General features: G+C 45.5%; 1 protein-coding gene and 1 pseudogene across 1 annotated transcript in view; both read right to left on the bottom strand.

Moving 5' to 3' along the window:
- The window catches only part of LOC126236672 (zinc finger homeobox protein 4), a 342930-nt gene that overhangs the window by 275686 nt on the left and 46580 nt on the right, over positions 1-20664 (bottom strand). The gene's annotated exons all lie outside the window — the stretch shown is intronic.
- LOC126209956 (5S ribosomal RNA) lies at positions 5959-6076 on the bottom strand (annotated as a pseudogene).

The following is a 20664-nucleotide window of genomic DNA, read 5'->3' as shown; positions in this document are numbered from 1 at the left end:
ACCAACCGCTTCTTCTTCGGGTTTCTTAGTGGCAGCATTCATTTCTGTACAATGACATGCTGTGGACGTACCGTGCAGTTTCAGAACGTCTTCTGCAATTCCATGCAAATATTACATACGTATCAGCACAGCCTTTTGTTGATGGTACTTTTCGTCTATAAAAAATCTGTTTCCTCTACCTCCCTAAGTTCTGTCACACTGTATAATCTTGATAACACAGTTGGATGTGTCGATCGAAGAAGTTGGTAACCCTCAGTTTAGCAGTGATTATTGTTGTCAGACAGTCTGTTCAGCTTTCGAATGCTTTCTGGTAGCGATTATTTCCGTCTGTCCTGTTAGACAGCGGTAGCTGCTAGTTGCAGTGTTTTGTCTTATTGCATTCATGTTCTTGGCTTTGAAGTTTACCAAAAAAAACGACATGCAATAACTCCAAAAATGCTCTTGCGGTTTAACACTAACTTCAAGCAACCCCTTAACTGGCTTCAGTTTTTCAACTCTGACGTTTCTGAAATTTACCATGCCGTCACTCTAACTTTGTACTGCTTTCCAGCAGTTTGGTCTGCTTACCTTTCAATAGAGTACAGTGCTACGTAGACTATTTCCATCAACTGAGGTTTGAGTTAGTTAAATCGATTATCCCGCGTGCTGGGGCCAGAAGACTTTTTTTCCTCCAGTCGCTAGCCTTTCAACTGGTTAGATACTATCTTTTATCTCCTCCTGTCTTGTTCCAATCTTTTCGTCTTTACTACCCAAACACGATATTATTGCACTTGGCCTCCCGTGGCCGTTATTGGAGAAACGCGATGACATTACAATAAACAAGTACGGTGGTGACTACGAAAAACGCATCGCACTTTCAGTGCTTTCAGGCCATCTGTGCATATACTATCAAGTTGTTCGGTGTGTTCTCGTGAAATATCGATAACAGTGCAGTGCGGTGTTGGCGATAGCCATGAATACCCCTGAGAGTGGAAAACAGAGGGACATATCGCAGAAAACAATCTTGTGACCGCCAAAGACGGTAGGGAAGAAAGAATAGTAAAATAGATTTCAAAGACTTAAAGAAAGAGAAATAAATCGGTGTAAAACTGAAAACTTCTAGAAAACAAAGGAACGTAGTTTCTCTAGGTGACTTGAATAAAGCACTCATTCGATGAAATATAAATTTTCAGTGGAGGAGGGGATTTTTCGGGAAATTAAAATTTTGAGAGAGATGGGATTTATTTAAAAAAAAAGTAAAAACAAGAGAAAGAGGACTTTCCGGTATCGTTGGAAAGGATGCGGAATGCAGAAATAATAAAAAGGAGTCAAATGAAGCAGATGTATTCAAGGACGAAATGTGGATGGTTACACGTTATACTGTACCGTAGCGTGCAGAAGTTCTTGGTACAGCGACTAATAGCAGTGCAACCCAAAGATCCATTGTTGTCCAGGCTGTAGGAGCAATGAGTTTCGTAGAGGAATCAGAATTAATTTATGATTCGAAACGTAAATCTCTAGATTATCACGATGACACAAACTGGGATAATTATTACAGATTTTTAAGAGAGAAATGAGAAATTGATTCCCAGTATCCCAGATGCTAGCATTGTTTTCCTTGATAACGCACCGTATGATGCTGTTCAGGCAAATAGTCTTCACTACTGCAACTAGCAAAAAGGGTATAACTGAACGGCTCATTCAGAACTAATTCAATTTTGAACAGAGTTTAACAAGACATTAGGTTTTAAAAACTCTGTGTTATATAATATACCAAAGCCTGTTTTTAAAGCAGATGCAGTTTTAAAAGCGTAACGGACATACTGTTCTCTGGCTCCCACCATGTCACTGTGATCTGAATGCTACAAAGCTAATCTGGAATACAATGAAGCAAAAAATTGCAGAAGAAATGTTTCTTCCATTAACTGAACTACCCTAAAACAAATAACCCAAAAGTCTTCATCAAAGATTAAGAAATACGATTGGCTGAAAGCTTAGGAATATGTGAAAGAATTTCAAACTGAACACTGATGCAGAGATGGGTTAATGGAAGAAGCAATCGGGAGTAAAATGATCAATGGTGGGCTGGTGGATAATGTAGTAGCACATGACGACAACAATGATATGAAAACTCACACGGCAGATGAAATCGAACGGACTACAGTGAAAGAGATACAGCAGATGAAGAACATAGGGTCCACCCTTGTGTGATGGACGATCCACTTCTTAAGTCTAATCACCAAAGTTATGACAGAAGGGCCTTGACTCCCAGGTGCAATAATATTGTAGTCGACTAATACGTAACCACTACTCATAACATCCTCTGTAATATGTTTATCATATTACAGTCTTTGTCTGCTCCCCACTACTTATTCCCTCTGATGGCCTTCCAGCACAAAGTTAACCCTCTATGGACGTTATTGCAGATGCCCCACTAAGCTGTCTTCAATAGACGTCTTTCCCACCTAATTTTTTGGTTACAATTCATTTCATACTTCATCAGTCCACTTCGTTTTTAACATTCCTCCATAGTACCATAATACAAATGATTCTAATTTATTATTCGGATTCCCGTTCACCCACGTTCCATCCTCATACAGTGCTCCAGACGTGAATACATACCTAGACATATTTACAACTGAAACCAGCAGGAATCTCTCATTGGAGAATGCTACCTTCCTTCATTCTGCCATGCTAGGCAATCTTACTTTCTAGATAGGGGATTCTTTCACTTAGTCCAGTTTTGTAATGGTCCGGATTTTCATTGTTACAAAAGATATTGTATTCTATGCTACTACTATGCTTTTCGTCTTTCCTTGGTTTATCCTTGTAGGGGATGTGTGGATACGTTCACATGAAAAGATCACCACCACCACTAAGTGACAACAGGTGAGGAACAGAATCTTAGTAAAGAAAACACTGATGGCTAAAAACGAAAAACTACGGCGTCTGAAGACCCCTCTATAACCTAGTGATTACAAAAACGAGCCTCAAAGATATAAAGAGGTGGACTAATACTGCTGTTGTGGTCGTAGTCTTCAGTCTAGAGCTTGGTCTGAAGCAGCTACTCTGTCCTGTGCAAGCCTCTTCATCTTAGTACAATTATTGCTAGCTGCATTCATTTGAACCTGATTAATGTGGTCATCTATAGCATCATATTTCAAAAACGTCTTAACCGAATATCGTGCACGTTTCGCTTCAGTACAAGGCCACACTGTAAACAGAAATCTACAGAAAAGACTTCCTAATGTTTAAATTTCTAGCAAACGTTACCAACTTTATCTTTAACGCTTTCTTTGCTGTTGTACTTGTTTTTCATATCACCTCTACTCTTATTATCAGTGATTTTACTTTCCAGATACCAAAGTACATCTACTATTTTTCCTGTTCTAGTTACCTCAGAATTGCTGGATTTAATTCGACTGCATTCGTTCCTTTGTTTCATTTTTTTGTGACATTGTAAGGTTGTTGCTTTATTTTTGCTATGTAAGCGGTACTGATAGACAATAAAAGCGGGTTAAAAGCTGTGAGCTGTCTGGGGAAGTTAACCTTGCATTACTGGGCAACTGTTTCACCAGGTATCCAGTCTAGCTTACCAAATTCCTAACCAGACTAACATTAATTATAATCTTTTAATAGTCATACAACAACCGGTAATATATATATAAAAAAAGAGAATTTAAATAAAAAGAAAGAAATCAGTTTATATTTGGAAATTTATTTTAACATTGATCATTGAAATTTCAGCATATTAAACTTGATTCCTAACTAAACTGGTGCCTTATTTAGGATTGTGAAAATGTGAGATTGCAATCTTACGGAACACATCAAATATGGAGCCAAGATTGGGAGACTGCATACAACACTGCATTCATAAAACAACACACAAAGAACGTTGAAACGTATGCAAGAGAAAGTTAACCACTACCAACAGATTCAAATTTTCACCCAAAGAAATTACGTTCGTAGCACAATCCTGTCCGTCATGTAATTACCACACACTGGTATACTAAATTCATACTAACTCCCTGTGAAATCTTCCCAAAAAGAATAGCTGAGGGCTACTTTGATGATTACACCACATGCTTCACGTGGTCAGCTTGGTTTACACAAAGCGTATAACTCCACAATAATTTTGATAATTAAAATAAATTAGATCGAAAAGCAATTTACAAAAGAAAAACCTCGAACTGGTTACTAACGTCTTACTATTAACCTGATGGGTCAAACAGTTATATAAGCACGTGGTACTGGTCTCGCAAAGTACACCCCACGTGGGTTGAACATAAAGAAAAGTTGCTATATTGAAAAATATTGTCAAGACGAGACGTTATAATCACACAAGCATTCGCATTTAAGATTGATCTTAGTTAGAGTTACTGATCAACACGTGGTTCCACTTTACTCACAAAGTAGTGACAAAGAAACTACCGGAAAATAATCTGAACTTCACACGAGAATTACACTGCGCTGCAATTTAAGATAACATTAGATATTTTAGAGCTAAACCTGAAATAAAGGTGATTAAATTTTCAGTTAGGCTGAACTTAAGAAATCCATTGTCCTACGGACTTAGCAGACATGCGCTTAGCCGGAGATCTTAACACTTCAGACGCTCGCCACGGACCTACTGACCTGCGCTACTACCGAGCGTGCTTCCTGAGGGTGGCTCACAAATACAAACGGAAGTGGCCAGAGGGGCAGCTTCCTATACCAACATGACAACGGACGGACAGGACCATACTAAGGATAGAAACCTCTTTGCTTTTAGAAAGCGTAGCTACCTGTTCCGACGTTGGTCCTACTGTTCTCTAGCAGACAGCCTTGTCTGCTACCCTCAAGCATGCAACTAGAAACACATTTGCTCATTCATCCTCTCACACAGAAGGGAAGGGGGATGACAGTATCTTATCATATACAGTATATAAAAGAAAGCGGATGTAGGTTCCGTACGAGACTGTGTGACATGAATTACATATAAACTGTGTTTTAAAGTGTAGTAGTGTGACAGATCGTTCTTGTTTATGTGTAAAAGTAACACGTTTCACTGCTCAGTCTCCTCCCAGATAGTCAGAAATACCACAGTAAATTTAGAAGAGGAATTTATGCCGTAAATGACAACAGATTTAAGAAATTAACATGAAAGGAAGCCCACAGAGACCTTTCAACATTCATCTTACAACGCCTTTATCAAGCAGTATCCTCCCATTCATCTCCTACGTTGTCTGCCTTCTGTGACAAAATTACAATTATCGGTAAGTTATCTGTGCCGTCGATTTGAGGGCAAATCTGGGTTGCTCTACAACATAAAGTTATTTTGTAACTGCAACGCAAATTTAACCTATTAATGAGGAAACATATAGCCTACTATCTGATCAAAATAACCTGACACCTGTTAGTGGAAATTAATAAGAGATGCGTCAACTCTTCGCCTTTATGACTACTTCAACTGCGCTGGGGACACATCCATTTATCCGTTTGGATGTCTAAAGGAATGGAAGCCCATTCTTGCTCAAGAGCAGAAACCAGAGGAAGTAGTGATGTTGGACGCTGGAGTCTGGAGCCAAATCGACTTCCTAAATCATCCCAAAGGTGTTCCACTCGGTTGAGATCGGTACTCTGGGCAGGCGAGTCCATTTCAGGAACGTTATTATTCACAAACCACTGCCTCGCAAATGCTGCTTTATGAGGAGGTGCAGTGTCATATTGATTAAAACAATAGTAGTCTGCGAACTGCACCTGTACTGTAAGCAGTACTAAAAAACTAAAAACTCCTCCCGAACAGGCCATGAAGGCCCAACGGTACCGACCGGCCGCCGTGTCATCCTCAGCCCACAGGCGTCACTGTATGCGGATATGGAGGGGCATTTGGTCAGCACACCGCTCTCCAGGCCGCATGTCAGTTTCCGAGACCGGAGCCGCTACTTCTCAATCAAGTAGCTCCTCGGTTTGCCTCACAAGGGCTGTGTGGACCACGCTTGCCAACAGCGCTCGGCAGACCGGATGGTCACCCATCCAAGTGCTAGCCCAGCCCGACAGCGCTTAACTTCGGTGATCTGACGGGAACCCGTGTTACCACTGCGGCAAGGCCGTTGGCACTGTAAGCAGTACACAGTACTGTAAAATGTGTTCAGATCCTCCCGCGTTTAGCATTTTCTTACTGTATTAAAGAGACCGTACCTTAACGATGGGAAACACCAAGATAACCCAAAACCACCTCTTTCGTACTGGTACTTGCCACATCGTATTTGTCACTCCAAGTCAACGTTTCCAATCATTCACTGTCCAGTGGCGTTGACTATACAAACACGTGGCTTATGAGGAGCTACCAGTGAATTACATCTTTTTTAATTCTATACGCACAGTCATTGTCCTAACTGGACTGCTGGTGGCTCTTCGGAACTCACGAATGACTCCTTCCGCTGTTTTCTTGTTTTTTATTTTTTTATTTATTTATTTATTTACAACCACCCTCCACAATGCTCGACGATCCCTGTGAGGTGTGCTTGATGTTGGTTTGGTTGGGCTTTCCCTTCACGTTTCCACTTCACAATCACATGACTAACCGTCGATTTGGGCAGCTTTAGAAGGGTTGTGATGTTCCTGATTGATTTGTAATTCAGGTAACATCCAATGACTAGTGCACATTCGACATCACTGAGCGATCCTGATCGACATATTCTGGTGTTACAGCTTGTTTGCTGACAACACCAACTCCCCACCTCCTTTTAAACTGATTGATCCGCCTCTTGTGACATGTAGTGGTCAATTCCGTATTACATAGGGATGTGCGGATACTTTTGATCTGATAGTGTGAATTAAACTACGACAGCACTTGACTGTTATGGAACCGCACGGTGATTCGCCTGAAGTGACGTAAGCCAGCGGCGGAATGATCCGCACCGGAACTGACCGGCGCAGGTCTCTCTCTCTCTCTCTCTCTCTCTCTCTCTCTCTCTCTCTCCATTTCGTTCCCCTCGACTGGACGCGATCGACTGTTTGGCCAAGTGGGGTGCACAGCAGAAGACGCGCCGCAGCAAGTGTGGGGCTGGGCTGCAGGGCCCGGCGGAAGACTTAGGGGGACGGGGTGGTCGGCCGAGTCTTTGTGGCGCCGCGCTGCGCCGTGACACCGGCGATGGATTACCCGCGAACCGCCGCCTTTGTGCGCGAGCCAAGGCGGCTGATCCGCTTACTGCACCAACCTCTCGGGCTCTGCGAATAAACATCCGCAATGAGGTACACTCCGTCCTCTCTGCCCGTCTCTCTCTCCCTCTCTCCAAATTTCGTCGCTTTCCACTATCAATTGGGGTCAAGTATCAACCGCCCCTCCCAAGAAACTAATAAAAGCATTTAAATTTTTGCATAATTTACTCGTGTTCAGAAAAAACCTTGAACGACTAGAGATACTCCGTCTTCAGGCCGCGAGTGGCCTACCGGGACCATCCGACCGCCGTGTCATCCTCAGTGGTGGATGCGGATAGGAAGGGCGTGGGGTCAGCACACCGCTCTTTTGGTCGTTATGATGGTATTCTTGACAGAAGCAGCTACCATTCGGTCGAGTAGCTCCTCAATTGGCATCACGAGGCTGAGTGCACCCCGAAAAATGGCAACAGCACGTGGCAGCCTGGATGGTCACCCATCCAAGTGCCGACCACGCCCGACAGCGCTTAACCTCGGTGATCTCACGGGAACCGGTGTATCCACTGCGGCAAGGCAACGTCTAGAGATAGCACGTTCACATTCACAGGATATGTACATTCATATGTTCTAAGAAATGATTAACATTTGAACCACGTCGGTTCGGGCATTAAAGGTCAACATGGACATCGCGGCGCAACACCACCTACCGTTACAATGTGCCTGCTGTTCGCTTTGTTGACTTGAGCAGACGCACAGGATGTCTCGCAGACGTATGCCCGAACCATACCGTCAAATCAGTAATTTTGAAAGAGGGCGCATCATTGGCACGGGAGAATTTGAAGCATCTGGGAAACTGCTGCTCGTGAGGGACGAAGTGTTTCGGCAGCGCAACGGGTGTGTGCAGAATGGTTCACGGAAGGCCGTAGAAAAAAATGGTTCAAACGGCTCTAAGCCCTATGGATCTGAGGTCATCAGTCCCCTAGGCTTAGAACTACTTAAACCTAACTAACCTAAGGACATCACACACATCCATGGCCGAGGCAGGATTCGAACCTGCGACCGCAGCAGCAGCAGCGCGGATTCGGACTGAAGCGCCTAGAACCGCTCGGCCACTGCGGCCGGCGAAGGCCGTTGAACACGACGAGATTGGTAAGGTCGCACCACCCAGATCATACCTCGAGAACGGCAATGGTGAATGGATCGACGTCACTGGGAATAGGAATGGCATCAGATAGTGTTGTCGGACGAATCTAGGTCCTGTTTGTTTGAAAATGATGGCCGTATTTTGTTTCACCACAGACAGTGGGAGTGGCATCACAGCGACCGTATTCGCACAGGACCTACAGCGGCAACTCAAGGCCCTGTGGTGTGGGGTGCTGTTGGGTACAACCACAGCACTCAAAGACGTTCCCGAACACAGGTATAAGTGTCAGGAATTGACGGCATTCCTCGCACTGACACGCTCGCATAACCATATGTGCTGTTAATCTTAGTGCTAATAATGGTTGCACACTACGATATTTCACTGTGTAAATTTTCAAATTATCGACATTGTGAAAGATTGTTACTATTTTAGTTTCTGAATCAATTCTATGTCATACGTACTTATTAAATTTTGAGGTGAATTATTCAAACCAATTATTTCCCTGAAATCCAGTTCCTCTATAATTATGCCAAAGCGATTCACTAAGCACTGACGCAAGCAAACTATTACTACTATTACATTAAAAACTTTCATATATTTTATTGATATTATTATTAAAATCATAGCCATCGGTGCACATTAAAACACTGACTGACTGCAAGTTGTATTAGGAGGAGCGTGGGGTGGAGACAGTAACAACCTTTTTCAATAGTGTTTCACGCAAAGGACATCGTCTTTCCTCCGGGAATTCCAGTTTGAGTTATCGGAGCACTTCGATAATACTTGCGTGTTGATCGAACCTACCAGTTACGAATCGAGTACCACGCCTCTGAATTGCTTGCTTCGACCTCCTCCTTTAATCCGATCTGATGAAAATCCCGAACAGTTGGGTAGTACTCAAGAATGGTTCACTATAGTGTTCTGTTGGAGGTCTCCAGGTGAGCAACCTAGGATACTGCCAATAAACCGAAGCAGACCATTCGCCTTCCCCACTTACGATGTACGAGCTCATTTTATTTCCCACTCCTTTGCAAAGCTATGCCAAGATATTTAATCGACGTCACTGTGTCAAGCGATAGATCACTAATTTTGTATTCGGACATTACAGTATTGTTTCTCCTACTCATCTTCGCTAACTTACATTCTTTACATTTAAAGCAAGCTGCCACTTATCGTAACAAATAGAAATTCTGTCATGCAATATCTTCATACAGTAAGTCAACGACAACAGTATCCCGAACTCTACAGCGCCGCCAGCAAAAAGTCGCAGATTGCTCACCTATCCGTCAGAACATTTGTCACACATCCTTGGGGCACTTCTAACGACATCTCTATCTCTAATGAACACTTGCGTACAGACCAACGTATTGGGTTCTATTACTTAAGAAGTGTTCGAGCCACTCTCATATTTGGGAACCTACACTCCTGGAAATGGAAAAAAGAACACATTGACACCGCTGTGTCAGACCCACCATACTTGCTCCGGACACTGCGAGAGGGCTGTACAAGCAATGATCACACGCACGGCACAGCGGACACACCAGGAACCGCGGTGTTGGCCGTCGAATGGCGCTAGCTGCGCAGCATTTGTGCACCGCCGCCGTCAGTGTCAGCCAGTTTGCCGTGGCATACGGAGCTCCATCGCAGTCTTTAACACTGGTAGCATGCCGCGACAGCGTGGACGTCAACCGTATGTGCAGTTGACGGACTTTGAGCGAGGGCGTATAGTGGGCATGCGGGAGGCCGGGTGGACGTACCGCCGAATTGCTCAACACGTGGGGCGTGAGGTCTCCACAGTACATCGATGTTGTCGCCAGTGGTCGGCGGAAGGTGCACGTGCCCGTCGACCTGGGACCGGACCGCAGCGACGCACGGATGCACGCCAAGACCGTAGGATCCTACGCAGTGCCGTAGGGGACCGCACCGCCACTTCCCAGCAAATTAGGGACACTGTTGCTCCTGGGGTATCGGCGAGGACCATTCGCAACCGTCTCCATGAAGCTGGGCTACGGTCCCGCACACCGTTAGGCCGTCTTCCGCTCACGCCCCAACATCGTGCAGCCCGCCTCCAGTGGTGTCGCGACAGGCGTGAATGGAGAGACGAATGGAGACGTGTCGTCTTCAGCGATGAGAGTCGCTTCTGCCTTGGTGCCAATGATGGTCGTATGCGTGTTTGGCGCCGTGCAGGTGAGCGCCACAATCAGGACTGCATACGACCGAGGCACACAGGGCCAACACCCGGCATCATGGTGTGGGGAGCGATCTCCTACACTGGCCGTACACCACTGGTGATCGTCGAGGGGACACTGAATAGTGCACGGTACATCCAAACCGTCATCGAACCCATCGTTCTACCATTCCTAGACCGGCAAGGGAACTTGCTGTTCCAACAGGACAATGCACGTCCGCATGTATCCCGTGCCACCCAACGTGCTCTAGAAGGTGTAAGTCAACTACCCTGGCCAGCAAGATCTCCGGATCTGTCCCCCATTGAGCATGTTTGGGACTGGATGAAGCGTCGTCTCACGCGGTCTGCACGTCCAGCACGAACGCTGGTCCAACTGAGGCGCCAGGTGGAAATGGCATGGCAAGCCGTTCCACAGGACTACATCCAGCATCTCTACGATCGTCTCCATGGGAGAATAGCAGCCTGCATTGCTGCGAAAGGTGGATATACACTGTACTAGTGCCGACATTGTGCATGCTCTGTTGCCTGTGTCTATGTGCCTGTGGTTCTGTCAGTGTGATCATGTGATGTATCTGACCCCAGGAATGTGTCAATAAAGTTTCCCCTTCCTGGGACAATGAATTCATGGTGTTCTTATTTCAATTTCCAGGAGTGTATTTCGTAATCTCGGGCCTTTGTTACCAGTCTGCAGTGGGGTATCGTATCGGAAATATAGGAAAAAATAACTCCTCCTCTTGCCCCTCATCTATGGTTCGCAGGATGTCGCACTAACTATTCTTTCTAAATCCGTGCTGATCTGTGAACAGTAACTACTCTGTTCCAAGGAAATTTATTGTGTTCGAACTTGATGATCAAGAATTCTGCAGCAAACCGACGTTCATGACATTGGTCTGCAATTTTGCAGGTCTGTTCTTTACCCCTCTTGTATACTGAAGTCATCTTGTATACTGAAGTCATCTGCGCTGTCCGCCTCCGTAGCATAGGGGTAGCGTTTCCGCCTACCAGACAAGAGGCCCGGGTTCGATTCCCGGCAGGGGACTGGGTGCTGTGTCATTCATCATCATTTTCAACATCATCATTGACCCGCATGTCGCCGAAGTGGCGTCAACTAAAAAGGATTTGCAATACGGCAGCCGAACTCCCCCGCATGGAGCCTCCCGGCCAACAATGGCATTTCATTTCATCTGCGCTGTTTTCCAGTCGGTCGGCACTTCGCGATGGGCGAGCGAATCGCAGTAAATGCAGTTATGTACTCTCTCTGTAAAACCGAATTGCGATTCCATCCGAGTCTGGCGACTTATTTCTTTTCAAATCTTTCAGTTGCTTCTCTACGGCTGGGATGCCTATTTCTATGTCCTCCGTGAGAAAGACTGTGCTACAGTCGAACAATGGTATGTCTGTACGATACTGCAGCGTGAATGATTTCATAATCGAGCACTTCAGCTTTCTCTTTACTGGCTTCCGTTGCCACATCACGCTGGTCTACGAGGGAATGAAAAGAATAATGTTAGGAAAAATTACGCTGACAACTGGTAAAATTGATGTGTATTAAAACATAACCGGTTTCGCGGCTTAAAGCTGCATAACAGGTGCAACCTACATGGTAAAAAGCAAAGTACAGTGTTACCATATTTTGTGGATATTAAAATTAATAAAGGAATGTATAAAATATACTCACAACGTTAAAATGTCATAATCATACCCACCGTTCCTACTCAAAATTTATTATTCATGGAATACTGTCAATACTACGGCGAGCGAAAGATAACAAAGACGTGCTCCATTCTTTAAAATTTACCTGCACCTAAAGAAGTGTATATCTTAAACATTTCTTTATTAATTTTAATATTCACAAAATGTGGTGACACTGTGCGTGCCCGCAGCTCGTGGTCGTGCGGTAGCGTTCTCGCTTCCCGCGCCCGGGTTCGATTCCCGGCGGGGTCAGGGATTTTCTCTGCCTCGTGATGGCTGGGTGTTGTGTGATGTCCTTAGGTTGGTTAGGTTTAAGTAGTTCTAAGTTCTAGGGGACTGATGACCACAGATGTTAAGTCCCATATTGCTCAGAGCCATTTTTGAACACTGTGCGTTGCTTTTTACCATGCAGGTTGCAGCTGATGATGCGGCTTTAGGCCGCGAAACCAATGGTGTTTTAATAAACAACAATTTTACCAGCTTTCAGCAGAATTCTTCCTAACACATGCCTTTCAACAGCTGTGGATGGCCGGAATATAAAATAGTTTGTGTTTGAATAGAAGCTTTTCAACCGATTATCGACCGCACGTGGGACCAGAATTTTTTCTGGTTCTCGGCAAGATTTTTTTATTTAAAAATTTTTGTTTAGTTTTTATTTTTATTTTTACAGACGCACGAGGTTATGCTAACTTATGCCTGTCGACATTTCACCGTTCTTTTTTGAACCGCGAATGCAACAATTTCCGTTTCCTCTGCAGTTTGCACATTTTATTATTATACCATAATGGGTATTGTCCGTCTTTAATCCACTTACTCGTCACGTGCTTCTCCAGGGCGTGATTAATCTGCGTTTCATATGCGTCATCGACGTTTGACAATGTGCCAAAGCGACAAATGGCTCTAAACCTTGCAACATAAAGTAACATATGATACTGGAATGCCTGGTGAAGTACCGGAACGGTATTAATACAATCAAATTACGAACAAAGACTTCGTAATATTATTACCACGAAACACTGATCCCACCGGAACAAATAAAATTGAAATACAGCTATAAGGACCAATTAACAAACCCACTCACAGTACATACGGTATCCCATCAGCTAACCATAATCCTGCGAAGCGCCATACTCGGTAACTATCACTACAGAGGCCTCTTCAGTACATGTATCCTGTTTCAGTGACACCAATTAGCGTTCCACTCAGTTCCAGCAAAATGAACTACAACAACCTTAATGACCGTACCGGAGCTGGCTGAGAGGCAAAGATTAAAGCACAAAATACGCAAGAGTGTACCACAAACATTATTCTGCACACTGACCGCTGCCGACAATAGAAAACTGATGGTTAGTATTGGGCCAAATAAAGATGAAATGAAACAGGGCGGATTTCTACACAGACGTGAAAAATAACAGTGTAGCTTTCGGGCAACACCTACGTGATGGTTTTTTTTTTTCTATCACTTTCACCACTTCTCATAGCCAAGCAATGCATGTCAAAATATTTTCAGATCTCTGAAGATTGGCTGTTTGTTTGACGGTAGACTAGGCGAATTGAGAGGCCCTGCCGAGGGACGACGACGAAAAAGACGACAATTTATTAGCGGATCCAACCCTAGACCGTACAATCTCTGTAATAGTACTAAAGCATGGCCCACGGCCTGCGGCAAGTCCATTCAATTGGAGGCCACTTCGACGACTTCCGTGTCCCTGAATTCTACGCCACCTGGCGAACGCAGACGGTCACCCATCCAAGTGCTACTCGGTTCCGACTTTGCTTAACGTCGGTGGTCGGCGACTACCGGTTTTTTCCAGCGCGGTATTCCTTGATGAATCCATACCCAAAAACGTGATAGCTGGAACTGACTCCGTGCAGCAAGCTATCTATGTAGAACAAACGAAAGCAGCGCGAACAGGTCTCCCTTGGATGGAATAACTCACGTAAATCACAAAAATGAAAAATCATGGAAAGCTTAAATAATGACGGGGAAAGAAACTGTGTCCTATCGAAATACGACTGTAGTTTAACAGCCTACCTATCTCACTCACTGCGTCATGTTTACATTCGTTGGAAGAATTCTTGGAATTTGTAACTCGACCAAGAGTTGGTCTATTCTGGTGTGATAATTTTTGTAAACGTCACGTGAAGAAAAGCGATTAAAGAGCATTTTTTTAAAAATTAGAACAGTCTTCATCGCATAATAACGTTTATTAAAGTAGTGACCGATTTCAGTCTATTTTTATCATCACCTTCAGACCGTTCTCTGAAACACATTTACGAACTTAGGACAACTAACAACAGGAGTTACAATACATAAACGTAAGAAAAATTAAAAGAAAATATACCCACTGGTGGCAGGTGGCCGGCCAGTGTGGCCGAGCGGTTCTAGGCGCTTCAGTCTGGAACCGCGCGACCGCTACTGTCGCAGGTTCGAATCCTGCCTCGGGCATGGATGTGTGTGATGTCCTTAGGTTAGTTAAGTTAAGTACTTCTAAGTTCTAGGGGACTGATGACCTCAGATGTTAAGTCCCATAGTGCTCAGAGCCATTTGAACCATTGGTGGCAGGTGGAGGTGGTGAACTGCTAGAGCAAGCAGTTTATCGAAATACATTAAGTACAACCAATAGCAATTGTTCTTGAAACCAAAGACTGCCCCCCCCCCCCCCCCCCAATCTCTGTGGGCCCATGATGATCTCGGCATCGATACACAGTGCATAACAGCAGCGAAAAAAAAGTAACTAGACGCCGTTAGTTGCCATGGGGAAGACGTAAAGTATCGATATGGAACGTTTGCGGTAACCAGACGACAGTATCAGAGATGTGACAGACACTGGGCGCTGCTACGTGTTGGTATGGAACGGAAGAATAGAAGATCCATTAATGTGTCTGCTTGATTTTCATCATGATGTATACATTGCCACGATTACTAATGTTTTCTTGTTATTTAGCTTAGACTTCACCTTTTGTATTTTATTTTACGCTCCTACTTGGACGTTATTTTCGTAACGTTTTTACTCGCTGTGGCCTTCATTGGCTGCTACTGATGTTATGCGGTAGGCGGTTGGCGGAACCTCTCCTACTTAACCCACAGTCTCTCCTCGGTATCCAGTGGCTGACGTTCGTATGTCAACATAAGGTACGTGCTCCGTTCACCGCCTTCACCTGCCAGCACTGGATATATTGTGTTATAATTATTCTTACATTCATAAGTTGCAATTTTTAACTCTTCCTATTAGATGTCCTTCTAAGTCTGTCACTGTACTTGCATTTTCGAGACAGGTCTTAAAATTACACAAACTCATCACCATTTTAATAAACGTTTTTATGCGACCAAGACTGGTTTTTTTTAAATATTCTGCAGTAGTTTCATTCTTTCTGAGGTCATTACAGAAAAGACGTTCAACACGGAGCCAGTTTGAGTCATGAGGCATTACTTAGACATATATTCTTTATAAGTTGTAGCACTGGATACTTGAAACAACAGAGGGAGAGAGAAGAAGAAAGAAATTAAGAAGTTTGATTATAACGAGCAGCCTAAAGTGAGAATTTAAGGTACATACATTTCGACTAATTACGGTTACACAAGCAGTTAGGGCTCAATCAAAACGTGGACATCGTCTAATCTTTGGATATGATGCGTGACTGGACTTGAAACTGTGACTGTTGGAAACTACTTACCATAGTCACACCTCATATGGTGACTTGCCATGTAGATGGAAGGTCTACCTGCTGGTGGCTCATGGTGCGGCTTCAGGATTAATGAGAGCGCAGGAGCAGGTCTGGCGAGTGTGGGCGGCACAGCTGTCTAGCTGTTTTTACTCGCCGCGGGCGCAGCGTGCGCGCCGCGAGTGCAGCGCAGAACACCAAGCGCCTCTTCCTACTGCTGCTGCTGCTGCTGCTGCTGCTGACGGCTTTAATTAGCTGCCGGAATTGGCCAACCTTTTAATTCGTTGACAGAGGAATCCAGTCCAGCGTGACTGAGTGTGTTATTGTATGAACCATTTGATTCTGTCGATTACCATAAACATAATATTATATCTTTTTCATTTGCAAGTATGCCATTACATAACAATAAAACAAAGACACAATATTGTTGTAATTGCGTCACTGCTGCACAAACGTAAGTGTCGTAGTGTGAATTTAGTTTGGGACGATGGGAACGACAACACAGTGAAAGGCTCATGAAATTGTGTCATATAAAATGTAAAAAATAGAACAGAGATAGAGAGGCGTGTGCGTGCGTGCGTGTGTGTGTGTGTGTGTGTGTGTGCGCGCGTAAGAGAGGGGAGAAAGAGAGAGAGGGAGACAGAGAGAGAGAGAGAGAGAGGAATGACACAGATGTGGACAGATAGGAGGACAGACGGAGGGAGGGACGGGGAAGAGAAGTCAGAGGGGAACAGAGAAGGTGAAGGGTGACAGAGAGGGTAGAAAGGGAGAGAAGGGTGAACTAGAGGGTGGCGGAGAGTATATTGGAGTGGTAGGGAGAGATAGGGGGAGAGGGAGAGAGGGAGGAGGATACCGAGAGAGAGAGGGGGAGGGGATGGCGAGAGGGAGGGACAAGAGGAGTGCAAAGAATAAGCAGAGGGGTAGAGCAAGGGATCAGGAAGGGGCCGATGAGGGGGAGGGGGAGGGGGAGGGAGAGGGAATGGGGTAGAGTGAGGGGAAAGGGGAAGGTGGAGATTGAGGGAGAGGGGGTGGAGGGGCAGGGAGAGGGGATGGAGAGTGAGGGAGAGGGGTGGAGGAGGAGGGAGAGGGGATGGAGAACGAGGGAGAGGGGTGGAGAAGGAGGGAGAGGGGGTGGAGGGCGAGGGAGAGGGGTGGAGGAGGAGGGAGAGGGGATGGAGAACGAGGGAGAGGGGTGGAGAAGGAGGGAGAGGGGGCGAGGGGGAGGGGGTGGAGGGCGGGGGAGAGGGGACTGAGAGCGAGGGAGAGGGGACTGAGAGCGAGGGAGAGGGGACTGAGAGCGAGGGAGAGGGGACTGAGAGCGAGGGAGAGGGGACTGAGAGCGAGGGAGAGGGGACTGAGAGCGAGGGAGAGAGAGGGGACTGAGAGCGAGAGGGGTGGAGAGGGAGGGGGGGAGGAGTTCGAGAGGGTGTGGAGACTGAGAGTGTGCGGAGAGTGAGAGATGGTGGAATGCAAGAGGGGGTGAAGACTGATAGGGGGTGGAGGGGTTGAAAAAATGAGGAGTTGCATAAAATGTGGAGGGTTAATAAGCAGCTGTGGGAGAACGATCAGTCTGAGGAGAGAGTGAAGAGTGGATGCAAGGTGATGAAAGGCATGGAGGGCAGATGGGAGAAGTGTATGGAGCGACCATCATTTGGCTCTTTTACAACAAAGTAACAGCCCTTCAGAAACAAGGCATACGTTAGGTTTTGTTGGTGACCTGAAGATAATGGACATTAATACAACAACTTTCATTGGATAGTGAGAAAATCAGATTGGAGAAAGGACTCAGGCAAGTATACCACATTTATGAAACAAACTCGGCTGCTCTAGAGGAATACCTCAGATTTCGAAACTGGGAAAATGAAGAAGCAACACATATTAATGAAACACATGTGAACCACCATCGTTTTGCTGAAGGTATGCTGTTTTCCTCTAGTGCAAACAAAGAAATAAGCAGAAGATTTAAGACGGCATGGAATGCTTCTGGTAAACAAAACACAGTACCCAAAACTAAGTTTCTGGTTTTTGCTGAAAACGAAAGTTAGCAGTTAGTGTGTTTTACAACTTTTGATAAATACAGAGAAACTTACTTTTGATGTCGACAACCATTCAAGAAGCCGCTAAGTGAATAACTGAGGGTGTGTGTAGGAAATTAAGGGGAGGAAGAATAAAACAAACCGAAGTATCAGAAGACGTAATTGGGTCTCATGAATTTAAAATTCATGAGCTGAATTTAAGGAGGTTAATGGACGATAAATAGATCGTGGATATGAAACTTACTGGCAGATTAAAACTGTGTGCCCGACCGAGACTCGAACTCGGGACCTTTGCCTTTCGCGGGCAAGTGCTCTACCATCTGAGCTACCGAAGCACGACTCACGCCCGGTACTCACAGCTTTACTTCTGCGCGAAAGGCAAAGGTCCCGAGTTCGAGTCTCGGTCGGGCACACAGTTTTAATCTGCCAGTAAGTTTCATATCAGCGCACACTCCGCAGCAGAGTGAAAATCTCATTCTAGATCGGGGGTATGTTTTCTGCATTTCTTAAGATTAAACCGAGAAAGCAACGTATTAGAAGTTACCAAGATGAGAACAGGAGACAGGAGCAAGTATCTGAAGATCGTAAAACTTCGAACGCCACAGAGGATGTTTTTATCTATCACTGCGTATCAAATGGCTTACGACGAGGTTGACTAATAATGTAAGGAATACCTGTAATAAAATGGTTCACAGTAAATAGTGTTTCTTGTCTCTGCACATGTCAGCCAGACGTCATTGTGCAAATGGGAGCGTGGCATGACGGTGATGCCAGCTGATGCCAGATTACGAATAATTTCAGAGCTTGATATTTATTCATCTGTGCTACTGGCGAGAAAAGAAGGGCAGAGGAGATGGGAGTACAGACGGTAAGTTATACTCCAAAGACAGAGAGGGGGGAGGGGGAAGAAAAAAGAAAAATAATAGGGGAACAAGACGTGGGATATAAATCCAGAGGTAAGAAATCCGCAGCTAGGCCGTGAGCCTCCAGTTGAAAGGAGTTATGTGTAAGGCGGCTGGCCTGGCGGCTTCTGAATAACACGCGCGCGTATCCGGGCACGCACGCACGCACACACACACACACACACACACACACACACACACACACACAGCCCGCAGGCCCGGCGCGCCGGCGGGGAAAGAAATAAAACACGCGGCCGGCGGGCGGGGAGTGGAAACGCGTGATGCGCGGTCCGACGCGGCCGGCGATATCGTCTCAAAGAAGGTCGCCGGTTATTCATCAGAGGCGGGGTGCGGACAAAGAACAGATTAAGGCTAAATCTAAGCCGGAGGGAGCAACGGACTCAAGGAAGGTAGCAACGGCTGGCCGGGCCAGCGGCCGGCGACGGAGCGCAGAGAGAGAGAGAGAGAGAGAGAGAGAAAGAGAGAGAGGGGGGGGGGGAGGGGCACAGTGGGGCTAAGCCGCTCAGATTAAAAAGCTAGCGGGCCGCGACTTGAGGGCAGAGAGCGGCGGACGTGCGGGGGCCAGCGTAAATGGCGGCTGCTGTACCTGCGAGCTCACATCGGAGCACTCCTCTTCGCGGTGCCGGCAACCTTGGCGTGGCTTACAGCTGACTTCCGTTTTTCACAGGGTGACGAATGTATGCGTGCGTCTGTCTCTCTCTCTCTCTCTCTCTCTCTCTCTATATATATATATATATATATATATATATATATATATATATATATATACGGTGTTACAAAAAGGTACGGCCAAACTTTCAGGAAACATTCCTCACACACAAAGAAAGAAAATATGTTATGTGGACATGTGTCCGGAAACGCTTAATTTCCATGTTAGAGCTCATTTTAGTTTCGTCAGCATATACTGTACTTCCTCGATTCACCGCCAGTTGGCCCAACTGAAGGAAGGTAATGTTGACTTCGGTGCTTGTGTTGACATGCGACTCATTGCTCTACAGTACTAGCATCAAGCACATCAGTACGTAGCATCAACAGGTTAGTGTTCATCACGAACGTCGATTTGCAGTCAGTGCAATGTTTACAAATGCGGAGTTGGCAGATGCCCATTTGATCTATGGATTAGCACGGGGCAATAGCCGTGGTGCGGTACGTTTGTATCGAGACAAATTTCCAGAACGAAGGTGTCCCGACAGGAAGACGGTCGAAGCAATTGATCCGCGTCTTAGGGAGCACTGAACATTCCAGCCTATGACTCGCGACTGGGGAAGACCTAGAACGACGAGGACACCTGCAATGGACGAGGCAATTCTTCGTGCAGTTGACGATAACCCTAATGTCAGCGTGAGAGAAGTTGCTGCTGTACAAGGTAACGTTGACCACGTCACTGTATGGAGAGTGCCACGGGAGAACCAGTTGTTTCCGTACCGTGTACAGCGTGTGCAGGCACTATCAGCAGCTGATTTGCCTCCACGGGTACTCTTCTGCGAATGGTTCATCCAACAATGTATCAATCCTCATTTCAGTGCAAATGTTCTCTTTACGGATGAGGCTTCATTCCAACGTGATCAAATTGTAAATTTTCACAATCAACATGTGTGCGCTGACGAGAATCCGCACGCAATTGTGCAATCACGTCATCAACACAGATTGTCTGTGAACGTTTGGGCAGGCATTGTTGGTGATGTCTTGACTGGGCTCCATGTTCTTCCACCTACGCTCAATGGAGCACGTTATCATGATTTCATACGGGATACTCTACCTGTGCTGCTAGAACATGTGCCTTTACAAGTACGACACAACATGTGGTTCATGCACGATGGAGCTCCTGCACATTTCAGTCGAAGTGTTCGTACGCTTCTCAACAGATTCGGTGACCGATGGATTGGTAGAGGCGGA

The sequence above is a fragment of the Schistocerca nitens genome, chromosome 1, assembly GCF_023898315.1.
Source record: "Schistocerca nitens isolate TAMUIC-IGC-003100 chromosome 1, iqSchNite1.1, whole genome shotgun sequence".
NCBI lineage: Eukaryota > Metazoa > Arthropoda > Insecta > Orthoptera > Acrididae > Schistocerca > Schistocerca nitens.
The sequence above is the reverse complement of the archived record's forward strand: the minus strand, read 5'-3'. Positions and strand labels throughout refer to the sequence as shown.